The sequence below is a fragment of the Centruroides vittatus genome, unplaced genomic scaffold (genome assembly GCF_030686945.1).
Source record: "Centruroides vittatus isolate TY-2023 unplaced genomic scaffold, ASM3068694v2 contig_474, whole genome shotgun sequence".
NCBI classification, from domain to species: Eukaryota; Metazoa; Arthropoda; class Arachnida; order Scorpiones; family Buthidae; genus Centruroides; species Centruroides vittatus.
In genome coordinates, this window is record NW_027122266.1 from 1,661,348 (window position 1) to 1,670,245 (window position 8,898).

General features: G+C 42.0%; 1 long non-coding RNA gene across 1 annotated transcript; it reads right to left on the bottom strand.

Moving 5' to 3' along the window:
* On the bottom strand, positions 1-8,558 carry LOC136977768 (uncharacterized). The gene is made up of 3 exons (XR_010881132.1): positions 8,462-8,558; positions 127-263; positions 1-57 (listed from the first exon to the last, which is right to left on the bottom strand). It is a non-coding gene; the product is annotated as an uncharacterized lncRNA (long non-coding RNA).
* Positions 8,559-8,898: the final 340 nt, after the last annotated feature.

The window sequence follows — 8,898 nt, forward strand, 5'->3', positions numbered from 1 at the left end:
CTCCTTTCGACTTATCTAGCATGACATTATTGAACCCGATGTCCCTGTGAATGATTCCTGTCCAAGACAAACAAATTCATCATGCAATTTACATTTGTTAAAGAGATTAATGATTTAAAAAATTACCTCGATTATGAATATACATTATGGCCGAAGCCACTTCAGCACCGATCATTCTGACTCGGGCTTCTTCCAAGTGTCCATTGTTTTCTAAATAATGAGTTAAGTCCTGTCCGTCCACATAGTCGGAGACGAAACAGAAACTGAAGAAGACAATTACTACTGCATAAAACCTTAAAGCATTACTAATCAATTTGACACCTTCGTTCGTCTTGGTCCGCGAGTGTTGATTTAAATTTGAAACTTTCGCTGGTATCTCACGCCATAATATTTTCTTTCCTGAGGGCTAAAAATTTTCCTTTGTGTCTTCAATACTTAGAACGCGACAATTTTGCTTTCAAAGGAATGCTACATTTATTTCCAAATTTTGTCGTGTCTACGAGAGTCAGAATCGAAGCTGGATTTTTCTGATTGACATTCTAAAGATTCCAATCCATTAGTTCGTGTCGACCCGTGACCTCACGCTGCTGCAAATTGAAAATTTTGTAGACATAAATTCCCACTGTTGTCCGTTCGCTGTCTTAACAGTGGTCGCTCACTTGTGGCCCGCTCGCCATTTGCCCCTGGTCCTAAGCTCATAGGCATCGAATCTCAAGAGACCCTGATATACGTTACACATTACCCCCCTTTCTCTTGTTAACGTCTGTTCCCCACATGGCGTCCAGCCGGGTGTACCGCTGGACTCCCTCTTGCGAGATGACTACTTTCGCATTGTGTGTGAGGATTGGAACGCTCATCATCCCTATTGGGATAACGAGTGCAACGGCCCAGACGGCGCTGGCCGCACTCTCTTCGATTTCATTCTCATCAGTAGATTTATGTTGTTGGAATTCGGGGGAGCCGACCTAATTCCACCCAAACGGATAGTCGGCCATAGACCTGACCTTCAGCTGTGGATAAGGAGGTGACAGGCAGGATTCAGGCTGGCTGGAGGAATTGGAGAGACATGTCAGGTGTGTTATGTGATAAGAGGGTGCCGCTTAGGTTGAAAGGGAAAGTTTATCGGGTGGTGGTGAGACCAGCTATGCTGTATGCTATTGAGACTGTGAGCTTGAGGAAAACCCATGTCAAAAGGATGGAGGTGGCGGAGATGAGGATGCTCCGCTGGATGTGTGGGGTTACGAGAAGGGATCACATTCGAAATGAATGTGTGAGGGGGACTGTGAAAGTTACGAACATAGAAGCAAAGATACAGGAGGCAAGGTTGAAGTGGTTTGGTCATGTGGTACGAAGAGAAGAAGAGTATGTGGGAAGAAGGGTTATGCAGATGTCAGTGAGGGGGAGGAGGAGGCGGGGACGACCGCGGAGACGGTGGATGGATCTTGTGGCGGAGGACTTGAGAGGGAGGCATCTGAATGTGGAGGCAGCCCAAGACAGGGAGCAGTGGAGGCGACTCATCAGAAACAGCGACCCTACATAGAGTGGGAAAAGCTGAGGAAGAAGAAGACCTGACCTTCAGCTCCCCGGACTTATTGGGTTCCGCCTCGTGGCGTCCTTGCGCGGACACATTAACTAGTGACCATGCACAGATCTCTATCACTCTACTCCTCCCGGGCACCCTTAGCCCGACGACTGCCCCACGTCTACATCGTACCACAAATTGGGGTCGGTACTCCAATAATCTTGATCAGCTTTGGACCTCCGGGGATTCACACCCCACCTCTTACAACTCCTTCGTCGAGCGGCCGGATGGCCGAGCGGTCAAGGTTAGCAGCCTGCCGCCCTGGGGGACCCGGGATCGCGTCCGACAAGTCGAAAAATTCCCAGGAATTTTTCCGGGGGGGGTCCGTCCGGATATGTCGGTCCCCGTCCCTCACCACCCGGCCGCCCCATTGTGGGCCTGGCCGAACCCATAATGGGCTTGCTATAAGAGGCCCTCTTAGTGCCCACTGGGCGGAAAGAGTTACAAAAAAAAAAAAAAAAAATGAACGTAATTGCCGAGTTTCGTAGCAATTGGTCGAACTCCAAAAAACTCCTTCGTCGACAATATCCGTGAAACAGTTACCGCTAACACGACAATTCGCTCTATTCCTTCCTCGGGTAAACCGCCGTGGTGGACCCCCGAGTGCGGCCGCATTAGAGCGCAAAAACGTCGTGCGTTCCGTCTAGCCTGTAGGTGGGCGTCTTACTCCTGGTGGTATAAATACAGGCGAAACTCCGACGGAAGACCCGCCAGGCTCGCCGGGAGTGGTGGGGTCGTCTGTTCGCCTCCTCCTCCTAGTCAACGCTCTACCGCATCTTCCGTCGTCTGAGATCCCCACAGATGACCACGGTCACCCAACGTATAATCCAAACGACGGACACTCTACTCAGTCCTATACAGCAGATTCCACCCATTAGCCACTGGTAGGGAGCCATTTGACTAAGTGGCCGACCTCGTACACATTGTTCGTGCCATATTTACAAATAAAAAAATAATCGATTTCATTCTTTGCAGTTTTAAGATTTAAAAAGAAAAGATTTTGTTATTTTAATGTACGTTTCTTTACAAAGCTATATTTAATTATAATTTTCTTTAAAAGTATTTTCGTACAATTGAAGAATATTTTGCACCAGGTATGTATATCCACCGCACATTTTATTTCATCAAGTAAGTTTTTATAATTTTATTTTTAATTTTAGCCCTTATATCATGGCTAGCGATTCAGAATGTAATTGCGATATTGAAAATTTGTTTTTAAAAAGTTTAGGCTCAAGACCATATAATAAAGAAAACATTATTAAAAGAGAAAGACCAATGCCTAAACGTCGTTCTAGAAAAAGAAAACGAAGGAAGACGGTCACGTGATCGGGCGGGCGAAAGGCCGCCCGTGAGATCATTGGTGGAGAATAGCGGTTCAGCGAAATTGTTCGTCGTCCAACATATTTTCGTTAATCGCAGTCGCATTTTAGAAAACAGAAATCGGGAAGGTTAAAACTTCCTGGACGTTTCGTGGTTTCGTTTATTAAAGTGACGATCGGATCAGCCTTGCATTCGAGACTGGTGTTAGGGATAAAAAGGGAATAATTATCGTGACACCGATTTCTCACGTTCTTAAAATCATTCTCTTCACTCGGACAAGCTAGGACCATTCATTTGATCATTTGTTGACAAACACTTGCATTCACGTTGACAATATGGCCGACCTTGTACACATTGTTCGTGCCATATTTACAAATAAAAAATAATCGATTTCATTATTTGCAGTCACGTTTCTGTAATTGATTTATTTTAAATATTTAAAGCTCGACTATTGTAAATGTGTGTTATTTATTTATTTAGTAACGTTATAAACCCGTTATTTATTAAAATATATTAAACACTAGTAATAATGCGAAACAATGAATTAAAAGACGTAATAATGCAAAATACCGCTTTTTTCACTTTTCGAATGCTTATATTGCAGCAACCGCTTTATACAAAATCTTGAAATTTTGCACACTACCTAAGAAAATAATTTTCCTTCGAACGACACTAGATATTGGAAAATATCATAGGGTGTTTGGGGGTAAAAAATCAACGCCAGAAAATCGGAAACTCTGATTCCTGTATATGTTGTCAGTTAGTGACTTTTTTAGTGTCTTATATCAGAGTCATTACCGTGACTTCTGATATAAGACACTAGGTTACTGGATCAAATTTCATCCGTTATTATTAAATACAAAATGTCCTCAATATATGTCATACTTAAGTTCTTAAAACCCGCCGTGAACGAAATGGTGTACATCGAATATCAATTCCTCACCGAAATAATATATTATGTGACATTGCCGACCAACTAAAAACAATTTATGTGTAAGTGTCTAATGTACAATAAGAAACTGTTTATAGGGAAGTGTCGCTACTTTCAACACCTAGAAAACAAGGTGACGGGCGGATGTTTGAGTGATTAAGATTTCAGTCTACCGCTCTGACATCAAATTCGGGTTGTTGAAGAACCCAGGGCGGTCTGTACCTGATGTGTCGAGTTCCGTTCCATGCAGTCTGGCAGCCCACATTGTGGATCTTAAGAAACAAAAAATGGGTAAGATTAAGACAGTTCTCGATGAACAAAACCAGCTGCCATGATGCTTGCAAGTATAATGAAATATACGATAAGCACGAAGATCTTTAACGAGTTAGCAATACTGAAATACGAGCAAGATTTGTGCGTAGATAATTTCTTACCACCCTAAATTTAACAGAAAAATTCATCACAAAACGATTATTGATGCTAATGTGTGAAATTCCATTTAATCGATGCAAGATGTGTGATTACCAGAGCCCCTTCGGCCGCCAATTTAAAGTATTTTAATATTTAAAATTGGCGTTTCCACTTCCCGGGACGAGGACCCAGGGGTTGGATTTGTGGGAAGCGAGTGTTCGGGTTGTTTCATTGTGTCGAATTACATACACAGAACAGGCGCTTGACGTGTAAGTGCGTGAGTACGAGAATTCGAGTAAAGGTTAAACGATGTATATCTTCGTGTAAAGTGATGTTGTGTCCGTGTGTCCGTGTCCGTGTGTGTGTGTGTGTGTGTGTGTGATCGAAGAACGTCTTCGGCATGTCTATAAACAGAAAAACAGTAAATTACGATACGAGAATAAGATGTGTTAAAAAATGAAACGAAAGAGTTCTTACCATCGGAGATTTCGGAAAATATTCACATGTCCACTTGGTCCTCTTCGTGGTAAAGTTGGGGAGGGAGAAGAATCTCCCTCCCAAATGTTCCTACAAAACACAAAGACAGTGAGAAAAGGAGAAGTCGATTCATTTATTACCTAAGGTGAAGATTATTACCTTTATCAGACAGTCTTTCTTCCCGAACAGGGTTATGAGAAGAGCGAAGGACCTAACCTACCCTGACCGGAAGCTCTATCCTCATAACAGCTGTTTGGGTAGAAAGGTCGGCAGAATGTCGCGTTCGGTGAAGAAATGTGTCAAGTCCGTGGGTCACGACCGGGTAAGAGAGGTCACGTCCGGGAAAAGATGTCAAATCCGGGTGAAAAGTGTCGAATCCGGTGAAAATATCGCATTCGGGTGGAGAAGAGGAAATTCAAGAGGATCACCGCCTAGGCCAAGGGAACCGCAGCCGTCCGCAGCAACAAAACCACGGTCCCTCAACTTCGGCGGCTCTCTCCTCCAATTCCTCCTTGTTCCGACTTCCGCAAGGCAGTGGCGTCGCCGCGGCGGACGAACGGGAAGAACACGACCGAGCAGAAAGTGTCACCTCGGACGAGCTGTCACTTTCGACATCCTGCACAGCAAGGTCTGTGGCCGGATGACCCCCGAAGACCTTGGCCAAGTGCACTGGACCCAGGGTGTAGCGTCGCATCATCCCGACTCCGGGAGGATGCCACGCCACGCGCACTTGAGAAAGGTCTTCTTCACCCGCTTCCTCGCGCTCGTCCAGCCCCCGCTCCTCCACGTCCGAGGAACCCCCTCCCTCCGGCGCCACCGCCTCCAAAGCCGCACCAACGTCGTCATCCTGTAAAAAAGAAAATTTGCAATTAGTCCAGTGAAAACAAAAGCTTAAATTAATGCTTAAATTCTTCCGAGAAAGCAAAATGCTCACCGCAGCCGCCTTTTTAAATCTAAAAGATTCGAATCCAACCATCGAACGACGTGCCGAGACGTTCTGGGACCGATTCTCCAAGTAATATTAACGCAGAAAAAGTTTCGCAAGATTATACTCACGACGAATCGGAATTCGGATAGCTCGCGTTAGATCCTACCGGAAATTGCTAGAACGTTCCAACTGTATTTGCAGTAAAGACGACCGACCCGGAATGAAGAAACTCTCTTGCGTGTAATTTGTATTTTTACGACAGTAAATTAAAGACACGTCGCACGTAGCCACGAGGAAAAGACACTCGAGCCCAAGTCGCAACAAGTGTTTCGTTCTAGAGCAATTTACCCTAACGTGTACGTCACATAAACGCAACGACGGCATTTAAAAGTTTCGTGCAAAGAAATTGCGAACGAGTCGACCAAAACACAAGACAAACGTACGAAGAAGCGAAACGTGCCCACAGCCCAACTCGCCATTCGGGACACGTACGTTTAAGTGGCACAAAGCATTGGCAGAGGGTTACGTAAGTGTGGAAGATCGACTGCACTCAGAAAAGACTGCACCTTGCGGAAAGAGACAAAGAGCCTAAAGAAAAGAATTCTTTGTGTCCATCCTGTATAGATAAGTGTTAAGTGTGTTAGTATTAGTGCAGACAATTTAATTCTGGCAAAATAAGCCATTGAAAAGCGTTGTAACTAATATATAAATTCAATGGAGAAGTCGGAGGTCAAAGGGCGAAATTTTTGACCTGTCCAAGGAACATCCCATGCTTCAGAATATAGTCTCCGTCCACCAGACAATGTTAGAGAGTATAATTTAGTTATAATTACGATAAGTCTACGATGGAATTCGTATTTAAAGGTAGTTTTATATAAATAAGATATTTGCAAATAATCCTTATTCTTTGACCGTGTTTATAAAATGTAAATCGATTAAACATTATCCAAATTAATTAATTACGAAAATAAACCAACGAACAAATACTTAATTTATCCTTTGCATCCGTCGTTTTCGGCGCTTCGGTCGCTTTCCAATGTAGCGGCTCGTTTAAAAGTCGAAAGAGATGGTAATTCAAACGAAAGAAAAGGCGTTCCGGCCAGAATCTCCATATTAACGAAGTGAAAGAAAGGAGAAGAAGAATTCAAACGAAAAACACAAGCGACGGCAGATTTAACGCAAATATGCAAAGTCCGAGCCGGCCGATGTCGTCTCCGATACTTGGACTAAACGAAACGAAAATAAAATCTTACAGCTAGCTAATTTCTAATTAAAATCTTACTTGGTGTAATATCGGCGTCCAAAAGTCTTCTTAAAACCACGTTCCGGTAGCAAAGAACACTGACAAAAGGCAAAAAACACAGCGAAAACAAGAGCAGAGGGCACACATCCGTTCGGCAAGCGAAAAACGTGCAAAGTGACGCAAAATCGTGTTGCAACAATAAGCGTTTCCATAGAAACAGCAATTGTTGCTGTTTCTATGGAGATTAGAAAGCGCGTAACGAATTCGAATGCGATTGACGTAATGGATTCTTTTTGAATTTTAAGGCTAAATATCTGCATTTTTTACGTTTCTATCTCCCGAGTGACGACGGATTGGGATCGAGAGACTCCCTACCACCCTCCGCCTTCGATTTCCATTCTCCACAAGGGGTTAGAAGCAAGATTTTCTATAGTCGAACGTCATCTTTACCTCGCCACCCCCAAAACTAGAACAAATCATTCCTCTCATTCGTCCAGTATTCTCCCATTGACCGACAGCACTATTGTTACTAAAAACTATTTTAAAAGCACATAGGGAAGAACATATAAAATTAACACGAAATAAACTTGAAAATAAAAAATATCATAAATCTTCCAATAAACTAATTCGAGCTTAAATTAATCCTTAAATTCTTCCGAGAAAAGCAAAATGCTCACCGCGCAGCTGCCTTTTTAAATCTAAAATATTCGAATCCGAAACGCAAGCGGACGACCATCGAACGATGTGCCGAGATGTCTTCTGGGACCGATTCTCCAAGTAATATTAAATAAATTCTTACGTCTAGCATCAATATGCACTAAGACTTATCTGAAAAATCTTCAGTCTTCTCTGCAAAAGTCCGCAAACCGCAAAAAAAACCAACGCAATCCAAGAGCACAAGAAAAGCACGTTCGACCACAGCCAGAAACACAATCGAACTGCGAATCGTCATGTGTGACGTTTTTCGAACAAACGTTAAAAGACGCGTCAACAATGTTCGAATTACGTAAAAATCAGAATTAAAAAAATCAATTTTATTTTTTAAATTAATTTATAATTTTTTTTTAACTTTGCTTCAATCATTTTCTCGTTTTCGGAATTTGATAAATAAATTATCTTCTGCATTTACATGGTGCAGAATGTCCAACGTGGACATCTTTTTCAATTCTACGACTCGAGGCTCGACCAACTCTGAAAATCACCCGAAATTCGTTTGAATAAACATCTTTTTCGTCCATTTTCGGCCATGGCATGAAATAAATCAAATTCTTAGGATTTCGCCCAATATTATTTCGCTTTTCGGAAAGATTCCTCGGTCGCCGTCGGGGTTGCGGGTTTCGAGTATTAATGCAACATCAAACTGGATAAAGTTAATATTAAAAATACCGAAAAACCTTTATAATACGGCCGAATGAAAATGAAGTCCGACATAGAGGATAAACGGATTGAGCCAGGGAGAAGCCACTATTCTTTCTTCTCGAATTTCTGGATTTTAAAAGGATCTCTCCCCTAAATTCTTAATTTGATGGATTAATAAACCAAATGAAGGAATGTAGAATTAAAATCTACCTAGTGTTTGTTTTGAAGTAACATATTAAAGAGACGATGTGGGAATGGCTCGATACGGTTGTCCATGCTTTTCGTTCTTTATTCAATTCACGCGTCTATAAATAAAGTAATTTTTTAAATATATACTAGACATAAATTAAGAATATTCTGTAGACATTTGTAATAAATGTTTATACAACATCATCAATAAATGTGATGATTTTTAATATCGAGAATAAACACTTTATGTACTAATGACAGAATATGCTTATTAAATTATTTTATATTATTTGGACTTGGTTGTCAAATAATTTTCTATTATTAATTATAAGACCAAAAATATGAAAAACAAAGCTCAAAGCACACCTGTGCAAGATTTGCAAGGAGGTTTGTGTTTTAAGGGATTGATGTCATTAGTGGTTTTAGTGGTTAAAGGTCGAGGGGGTGAAGAGATAGAG